The sequence below is a fragment of the Haemaphysalis longicornis genome, unplaced genomic scaffold, assembly GCF_048455015.1.
Source record: "Haemaphysalis longicornis isolate Haplotype H1 unplaced genomic scaffold, Haemaphysalis longicornis Haplotype H1 scaffold_16, whole genome shotgun sequence".
Taxonomy (NCBI): Eukaryota; Metazoa; Arthropoda; class Arachnida; order Ixodida; family Ixodidae; genus Haemaphysalis; species Haemaphysalis longicornis.
The window spans coordinates 23,228,944-23,239,479 of NW_027526266.1; positions in this window are offsets into that span (position 1 = coordinate 23,228,944).

Sequence of the window (10,536 nt, forward strand, 5' to 3'; positions counted from 1 at the left end):
CAGTTATGTAGCAAGCTGGTTTGTCCGTGTCAGGCAGCCAAAAACTACCGTACAATTTCGAGTAGGTGCCCCCTGCCTGCAAGTCGAGATCACTGGCAGAGTGGGGAGGGTGCAGTATCCAAAAACGACACAAAAAATCACGACGGCAGCGGCAACGATTCCTCGCCAGGAAAAATATGCGGAGTCCACATTCACCTAACATTTTGCTAAGGAGTGTTATTCATCAATCTTCAAAATATAAAAAAAAATCCTCTGAGTCAGTCCTGGAGAAAAGTTTTCAGAATTTTGCTTGAAGTCTGCCCTGGTCTCCTGGTGTCCTGTCCTCCAGTCCGCCAGTCATCCATGCAGGTCGCCTTCCTCCGAGCCATCCAGTGCATTCTTATGCCACAGCGCCTGAAGTACCATGACGCGGTATCCTCGGGTACAGCGGCCCACGCCTCGGCAACAAAGTCGAGCACATGCTGCCTCCAAAAGAAACCACCACAAAAAAGGGAAATGGCCTGCAGTGATCGGGCTATTGTGCTGCTAACCACAGTTGGATTGGATTATAGACTGACCATCACATGCCAATTTTGCCTGTATGCAGTGTAGTTCGGGGTGTGGACACTAGGGCAACGGGAGAATCCCAGAATAGCACGGAAATTTGAAATTAACTGTTGATTAACGGGAGAAGGGCCTTGATTGAGGGGAGGAGGCGGGGCTTGCTTGTTTGGGATTTCGCGGTAGGTGTCACGTGCCGCCAGCGTGCCCTCAAATATTTTGCACAACCATTGTGCTAAATGTGAGATTATATACCTGAGATAAATTACACGAAAAAAACAAGCTCTGCTCGCTTATTTCTTTATTATGAAAAAGAAACTCAAAACAAGCAACATACAGTTTGCTTTCAATCAATTTGGTTTGTTTGTGGTTTCGCTTTATCGAAGCCTAATGGTACGAACTGCAAAAACGATGAAGTGCAGGTCACTGACCAAGTACAAAACATAAACATTGATGTTTGGGAGCAGTGCGGCTCCTTTCACGCAATGAACTTGAAAACACTGATTTGTGTGGCCTTCAGTTCTCTTGTCAGAGTTTTGGCATCTCTGGGTGACTTTCAGCCACCAGTCTTATTGGTTTTGTGTGGTGCAGTCTGGATAACCAAGAACTCCAGGTGAAGGCATGCTTATACGCTGTGCTCCGTGGACAAAATGTGGGCAACATCCCAGTTTATCTTGCGCCCTGTTTTTTCGCTTGCTCAGTGGTGGCATTGGTAACCGCTTTCTCTTTTTAGAATGGCAGTGTAGGGAGAGTAAACTCCTGTTTTTAATGAAGCTTTCTGAGAGCGAAGGGAATTTTATGTCCTGAGGACTTTTTATAAGGTTTTGTGTATATGCCTTCGGTGCGCCTGTCTCGACAGTGCGCTACCCTATCACAAGAGTTCTTCAATGCTTCTTCGGTCATGAAACTCCCGGCCAAGTTTCGTAGAGGGACAAAGGCTACCGCCAGGGGCACCAGCACAGATCGGAGGGCATCGGGCGCGACCGCTGCTGTCTGTAGCCACTCCGGCAGGCAGGAACGCAGTAGCAGCATGTCTGTTCACGCCAAATGTTTTCGTCACTCACAAAATGATAGGTCCATTTCAGCGGCCCACGACATCTGAAGCAAACGCGCACTGCTGATAAGGCGCTGAGCGTCCGTTCCCTGCCAAACGCGCTCTGACCATTTCCCCTGCTGCCCTCCGATCAACACCAGCGCCGCGGTGCGGCCTCCCTGGGCAGCGCACGAAGCTCTCCCATAGCGTGACCGCAGAGTTTCATGACAAGAAAATCATTGAAGGACTCTGCTATCCCTCTTTATGTCAGTTTAGTGCTGCACCCACCGCGGTGATTCAGTGGCTAAGGCGTTGTGCTGCTCAGCCCAAGGGTGTGGATACGATTCGCGACCTTGGCAGCCGCTCTTTTCATAGACGTGAAAAGCAATAATGGCTCTGTGTTTATATTTTCGGCGCACGTGACGGATCTCCAGGTGGTCAAAAATATCTGAAATCCTCAAGTATGGCTCACCTCATCGCTTGTGTAGCATCGACACGTTAAACCTCAATCTATCAGTTAGTGCAACGTCCCACAAGTGGGTCAGCAAACTGACTATGTAAATGAGGACAATACCTAAATGCTTCACGTTTTGTTGTGAGCACCACAAGGTTTTGAAAATGCTTCTGAGACTTTGTGATCTATGTTCATTTTTAAATCCATTACCAGTGGTTTAACTACGGAGCATCTGGTGCCGTTTTGCAGTGCCGTACAGAAGGTCGTGCACGACAACCGTTCTGAGGAACATCCCGCGAAGAGGATTGCGCGTGGAAGGAAGGCCCTTCGGTACCTCTTTGCTGAGAGGGGGAGACCCTTCCGCTTGAAAACGCCTGCCGTGCCAACCGAAAAAGCTCAAGAGAATACACTTCCAGATGGCAGTGATGAATAAATTGGCATAAATCACCTCTTGGACAACTAAAGCGGAGAGTTGGGCGAGTTGGTTACTCACTGATAAACTCGTACTTCTAGCGAACATTAACACAGGACGAAGAAAGAAAAAACGTAACACACGCTAGACTTCAACTTGGTGGACCAGCAAGCTGAAAGATTGCAAATGGCTGGCTATTCATCAGAAATGGTGGTTTCAGTGGCCGAGAGCCTTTTGAAGGAGGTTAAGAGCGCAAGAGCACCAGGCGTGGATGGCCTGAGAGAGAAAACCCTGTCGTGGCTGTGACATACATGCACTAGGTGTCCCACTGCCTGAAGAAGGTCGGTGGCAAATGCGGTGTGCAGGTGGTTTTCTCTGCTCTTGTGAAGCTTTCGAGGATGGTGAGAAAGGTCAATGAGCCATGCAATGAGCCCTGCTGCGTCACAAAACATGCAATAAAGTTTGTGGAGTGCGCGACGGGAGTGGTTTACCAAATCCCTCTGGACTGCACACGGTGCTACGTCGGTCAAACTGGCAGGTGCCTCAATGATCGGCTGAGGGAGAACCGCGCAGCAGTGAGTGCGCAGATGGGAGCTGGCCACCTTGCGGACCATTGCCGTAGGTGCGGGTGAACGCCCAAATTCATGCAGACGAGCCTGTTGTTTAAATAATCGTGCTCAAACTTGCTCAAACTTATTTTGAGCACTTGCTCGTGCTCAAAATAATCGTACTCAAATAATCGTGCTCAAATAATCGTGCTCAAATAATCGTGCTCGTGCTTTAACAGGGAGGGCGACAACTGCATCAGTGTCCCATCTTTGGCGCTTTCAACAAGAGAAATTCACTTTTTGGTGAGAGAAGGGGTGTCCCTTGGTCATGCGCAATCGGCGACTGGTGTGTGCACACGTGTCGATAAAGAACCGGCACTGTGATGTGACCAGGCGTTTGTGATTCAGTGTAAAAGTGATAAAAGCGAGTGCGGACATTGCGGCGTTTCATTTCCGCGGAATCAAGCGCTTGTTCGTTAGCTCGTTTTTTCGAATCATGTACATATGTTTGTTTTCCTGTTCCCTTTTGCATAAAGCAAGTTAAAGTCTAGCGTGTTTTTCTCTTCTCTTTCTCCGTCCTGTGTTAAAGTTCGCTAGAAGTATGAGCTCATCGTTTGGATTGCTAATAAAATTTTGTTTAAACAACTGCAGTATGTTTTGTAATGCCTGCATGATGGCTTCTAGGCATGGTCTGTGCTTGGTATAAAGCAGGTCCAGCTGTAGCTGCTAGTGTGCGTGCTTTCAGAGGACTGCGCGCGCAAATTTCGGCGCTAGCGTGCGCGAATTTCAGCGCCAGCGCGCACATATTTCAGTGCCTGCGCGCGCGAATTTCAGCGCCAGCTCACGCGAATTTCAGCGACAGCGGAGGCGTTTTACATCGGTCAGCGCCGCTCGAAAGCGCTTGCGCTGGTCCGGAAATCAGGCGTGCGCTGCTCTCTGCCTGCCAGCGCGCTGCCTTTTCGGACAGGCATCAGACAGATACTTCGCAACACATGACAAACACACTGGAATGAACAGACAGATAACACGTTACACGCAATAAAACCACCTTTGGGATCATACACCACTGACTCACACAACATACACATCGAAGGTACCTTAACTAGGTTGCGGATAGCCCATACACATGTAACACATTCGTACCTGCTCACTGGATGTCCAAGACCCATGTGCAGCAGCTGTTCTGATCGAATATCCGTGATTCACATCCTCATTCATTGAGGCACTCGACATTACACTACGCAAGCACTTTGGAGAACCCTACAAACAACATATTCCATTACATCCGTCATACTTTTTAAAAGACAATGCCATGTTTTCTGTTCAGCGCACCTTTAAATTTCTTTGAGAGGTTCGATTCTTACAGCTCATCTCATACCACCCATAGTTTTACCCCTGGTCCTATACAACAGCCCCTTTATTAATCCTTCAACCTCTCTTGGTCTTCATCCTGGCACTGTACACCAGCCGTACACATAGTATTTGATATCACGCGTGTTTACTCTAATTTTAGTTGTCACCTATTCATCAAAACATTTTTTGGCACTGTTTGCCCTAGTTGGCCCAGCGCCATTACATTCAAACATGATCAACTTCACGTTACACGTGCAAAATATTCTGGAAACAGAAAAGGGCCATTGGCGAGCTTCTTGAACGCAAAGATTTCTTGCTCTACCACCCAGCGGTTCATTCGTGGCTTGCGGGACAACAAACTCCCAGCGAGGCGGCGGCGGCGGCAGGGGGAAACGGGAGGGCGAAGGGTTTCATTGACGTAGCACACAGGAAATGGCGCGGCGAATTTACCCAGCGTTCCCCCCGCGGAAGTGCTTTAAGTGCTTTTACGTAGTTTTAAAACAGCCTGTTTTCTTTCCCACTTACATAATTGTACACTATTATTGGCGTTATTGTGGCACTTTGTTTAAATTTGCGGTCACTAAAGTGTTTCAATCCAAGATAATGCAGGAACTGAGGCTATAGCGTATGATGTAATGGCCGTCTACGACAACCTTTTCTTTCCTCCATTATGACGATACAGACGGCCTTGCAATGAGCCGCATAGACGCTAGCGCCAAATTCCTCTCTAGTGTATACTGTAAGACACTATATGATAATTACTAAAGCGGCCAGGCTAGAACGGCGGCGCGGCCGCCGGGCCTTCTCGGCCGTGTTACTAGGCGCTAATGTTTCCCCAGGCTCACCAGGGCAGGCTGCGGCGCTAGTACCAAAATTACCCCAGACGCTGGATTGAAAGCTAAGACGCCACCTCCTGCTCATACTGCGTTGTCTGAGTGTGCAGGAACGAATACTAGACACACACACACATGATGCACCAACACAAGAGCGTTACTCTGTCGGCGGCTTTGCGAGCGATAGATTACGCAGTCTCACCATCGATAGTGCCTTTCAGCTCAAGTGAAATTCTCAATCTGATCATTCAAGAATATAGCTAGATGGCAGGCTGCAAAATCTCAACAAGAGGCAAACCTTCACAAAACGCTATGAAAATACTGGGCTTTCGCTAGTGGAAACTAGCTTATGTGTTACTCCTTAACCATGTCTTACTATTGCCAACGAACGACGTGGTACCGAAGCCTTAGCCCTCAATGACAGAAATTTCTCTTATTTGGAAGGTGCCACCAGCCAACGCGGTCACTTTCGCTCAAGAGACGATTTTATGCTTTCTCACTAAAAACTGAGCAGAATACAAATTGAGAGAGACAGTAAAGACTGCTTACGTATGTTATTGGAAACGCATCGAATTCTACAATTGAATTGTTTGAAGTATTTTTTTTTTCAGCGATGCTTATATGGCAATGTTCCATATATATTGCATGTCAACGAAAAAGCTGCAGTAGCTCCTCCAGTGATTGAATCGGGGAACCGGAAAGAGATCGTCCCTGTGTGCGAGTTAATAGCGCGTGGTCCCCAAGGAAGGCGCGCCGTTAAAGGGACCCTGCAACACTTTTCTTAACTTTTTTTGAAATCGTACTTGCTTGCAGAAGGTAGTCACCCAACCAACCCAGTACTTAATTTAAGGGGTCGCAAAATACCTCAGCCAAACATTACTGCTTTATGTCCTTCAGAAAACTTGGAAACTAGCTCAGAAGATTTTTCTCTCTTTCCCGGTCTTGACGTTCTTCGACGACCCGAATTCCGTCACTGAGGCCGAGTAGTGCCTGTTCGCCAGTTTTCTTTCAGCAGCAGTGAACCCTTTTTTATAACAACTTAAAAACAAAGCAGAATCGGAAGGCGTATCTGGTTAGACGAGCAAATCACGCAGTGGCGCTCCATAATGGCTCTAATTGTAGCTTTTCCCAGACGCGAAGAAAAGATTGAAAGCCTTTATGAAAAGTGTTGGAGGGTGTCTTTAATGACACGTTTTCGACTTCGAGCTCATATGTTTCAGCGCAAGAATGTGTATCGTAAGTAGGCTTTATATGTCTGGGTACCATTTTCACGACAAAAACACCATAGACCCCATGCTTGCGCGTCTCATCACTCGGATATGCGTTTGGGAAGGTGAGTTAGTATTACCAACCATTTTAAAGAAAATACTATGCGTGTATGTACGCACTTGTTTTTTTTTAGAGATGACCACCATCAATGATGAAGAGAAATAGGGTTTGCTCATACCCTTCCCTCAAATTATCTATCACTTCTAGGCGTGTGCTTACGAATTTTGCTTGTGAGCGACTTTGACAGAGTAAAATATTTGTGTAATAGGTTTGTTTCTGCCAGCATTGCTGAGCGTGTGTTAGCGTGCCTTGCTAGCCAGAATCAGCGCGTGACGTGTTAGATGGTTTGATGGCCTCTCCGACCGTCACGCAGTGCCCATTCTTTTTTTCGCTGCACGAGAGACGTACCCTCTTTCCACCTAACTTGCACTGCCATGGTCCCACCTCCGGATTTACGGCTTCTGTGATGAAGAATGCCCTCCTCCCTGTTTGCTTCTGCGACGTGTCCGCTTTGAGTTTGTGAGGTGAGTGCCTTATGACACTTTTTACGGCGAAGCTAACTATGGCTAGGACAAACCGTCTGTATGTCACCGAGCAAAAAACCCTTCAAGCATGATAGTGCACACGCGCGATAGAAACGAAGTGCAAGTGGTGCCAGACACAAAGAGAAAGGAAGTATCAGGGAATGCGAGGCAGAATGCGTCGTGGGCACGTGTTTGCGTCTTAGATGGCGAGTCACAGAGAGAACGAGAGCACTTTTGAAGCGGGTCGCGCGTGGTACCAGGAGCGAAGCGGAAAGCAGCGGCCGGAAAAGAACGAGATGGTCGCCGCGTCTGCGAATGTGGCTGTCGGTCGCGTATGTCGGCCAGAGAGCATCTTTAGCAGGTGAAGCTATTAACAGCCAAATTCACAGCATTTCGTAAAACTAGGCGTGAATGTTTTACCCTTTGGCAATGTGGCTAAATTTGGAATAAATTGCTGAACCGAAAAATATAGAGTTGGTTGTAGTTGCCCCCAGGCCGATAATGCATGGCTTGTGCTTGTAACCTGCGCGGATTACTTACAGCTACCCTGTAATATGGTCATCGACGCGCTACCCACGCACACAGAGGGTTTTGTAGAAGGAAAGCTTTCAATTGCATCGTGCATCCTCAAAAAGGCAGAAAGAGTAAGAAGAGACGTACAGTCATCGACAAATAAATGAGAACACGAAAATGTGAACCAGAACACGCAAAATTGAAAAACACTGTTCATGGAAATCCAACATTGGTGTATTATTGGTATAATCGAAGAACCACATTTCCCAACATTGTTTTTGTAATAAGGCCCCGCGTCATTTCGACTTGCAGTGAAAGAAATCGCGCTATTTGTGTGTTTGATTGATATTTTCGTATTCGCGTTTCACTTGTCCATGTCTCTACACTGCCGTCACCTCTGTGGACATTCTGAATAAACTGGCAGGTGTCTGCGACGAGATGGCTCAGCATTGCAACTGCCTTGGCGATCAATCTTAATCAGTAAGTTGCTGTGCGACATCACTTTGAAGCAATGAAAAGTAGGAAATGCTGCTGCGCCGCAAGAGTAAGAATTGGAATGTACACTGATTTAGAAAACTTATGTGTTGTTAATGTTCTCTGCCCAATTATTGATGAATTTGAGCTGGTCAACCTGCTCTTTCTGTTCGTGGGCTATTGTAAGGCTGCATAAATAAGGGATAGGTTTCTTTTCTGCAGGCGCTTATTTTAAGAGCTGTAACTGCGGCAATAAAAAGCCTGACAACACGAAAGTTGAACAGAACATATTACGTCGGGGAACGCTGTTTGGGAGTTCTTTTACTCCGCTTTCTCAACAAATATTTGCTCAGATATCCTTATAAAGTTATTGTGCTTGCTGGAAACGTGACGTATTCTGACGACTTGAAAGCTTAACAGTGACCTGCTGCTTATTGAACCAAAAAATTTCAAGAAATACTCATTCAATTTTGTCTATGAACCAGTCTTTCATTCGGTGCATTTATAGCGACGAGTTCAGTTTTGTCTCTAAAACGTCAGATTGCCCCCGGCCCCAAACTATGGTTGCCATCTGACGGAGGTATCCAGTTCATAAATGAATGTTGGGTGAGAGGGAAAAATGTAAAAAAAAAGGAATGTTGCCGGCATCTCGATGGTCCCACTGATCTTTGAGCTTCCGCTGTCTTTGCTTCCACTAAAGATATCCACCACCGCCATTTAACCTGTGTTCGAGTTTTTTTTTTAAATCCAAACCTTCAAAATTAGATTTCTTAACATTACAAGCTCTCCTACATGTCAAATTTGCTTTGGACTGGAAAGAAAGGTGAAGCAAACATTGGGAAGCTAGCTAGCCTCTCGAAATTTTGTTTACGACAATGTACAAACACTAAATAAGAATATGTAGGGGATCTATATGCAAGCCGTTCCGCTTCCTAATCAACTGCTGATGTCGAAGTCGTTTCTATTCCACTTTCATCCCAATTTGTATTACCTTCATTTGAAAGTGTTTCCGTAAATGGCTAAGTGATGTGTGGTTGTACACTTGTAAATAATGTTTGCCTTTTTGTACGTAGTGACATGTGACTGGCTTGCCCGTTTCAAAAACACTAATGAGAGTGCAGAAATTTCTGAATTACCGCCGTGCTCATCACAATCATCCGATATACGCATCAGGAAGTATAGTACGCATATAACCGCCATCGATTGGAGGAGTAAGCGTTAACGCGGTCGAGCCAGGCATGTGTAGTCGCTAAAATGCGTTGACCGGTTTAGCCTGAGGGCATTTTCACCAACCATACATAGGCAAAAGTTACGCGCAACATTTTCAAATATGCCAGCACTTGGACTAGATATTTGATTTAAGAATGACCTACAAGAAGTGGGTACACAGAGATAAAATAGCTATGGTCCTTAAGTAAGGCTCATAATATTGATAGAAACTAGGAGTAGAAGTATAATTATTTGAAGGTAGGTTGTGTCTAGACTCACTGTCGTCCGACAGTACTATAAGAACTACGCCCAGGTGACCACTACCGGCGTTTTGCAAAAAATGGCTCGTCTGGCAGTAGTCCACTTTCGCTTACCCAACGTAACTTAACCCAGCCTAAGATAACCTGACGAATAGAAAGCAATTTTGGAGCAATGAAAAGTAACCTTTTATGGAAATCATGCTTGAAACTAGAGATGGTAAAAGTGTACAAGACGAGTTCGAACAGTGGTACCGGACTCGAACCACGCCTTTGGTACCGAGAAACACAGAAGTGACCCCTACCCCAAAACGGGCGACTGTCTGTTATGAGCCAGCCAACTTTTCAAGTTCACATATAGTCGTACGGCAATCTAGCCATAGCTGCAGTGCCGAGCTGGAGCATTGTCAGAGACCACTTAAGGGGAACAGGCCCACTCGTCGCCGCCAACTCGTCATAGGTGAAGTGGTCAAAGACAGCATGTGGTTCTAGGTGTTCCCGTACTAGCCAAAGTGGTAGCACGGATGTTATAGTTCCTGCAGATTTCGTCGCCCAGTTACATTTATGGCAGATGTCCAGAAAAAAAAGGGGGAGAGCGAGGAGTTAGTGCCTTAAACTGTGATAATTGGTCCCAGGTTGACTTCGCCAACTTGGTCGATTGGCATCTCCTTTTTAATGTTCGCAAATACGGGGGTGTTGAATTTGGGTTCTCGGTTGCAACACGTTTGCCTTGTCGGTTCCTATTTTTGTCGTGCTCCTAAAATATTAGGCCGACTTTTTTTACAGTGTTGGGGTCGGCTGTTTGGTCCTATCTTCAGTTACCCTGACTTTATTATTTAAACACTAGTTAGTTGAACCCCACTTAGTAACAATAGAGAGTTATAGCAGTCCGTCTGTTCCGTGGTGTACGTAGATACCGTGTTGAGCGGGACCTGTCAGGGCACTTGCGCATACGTTGCGGTGGGGGGATTAGCTGCAAAGGGCAGCCCTCGTCATGTCCACGAATTCGTCACGGTGGGGTGCGCCTCCAGGCCCTTTCGCGGGTGCCGGTCATTACGGTAACTACGTACAAGACGGAACAGACGGACTGGTAAAACTCTCTAATGTCATGTTTCGT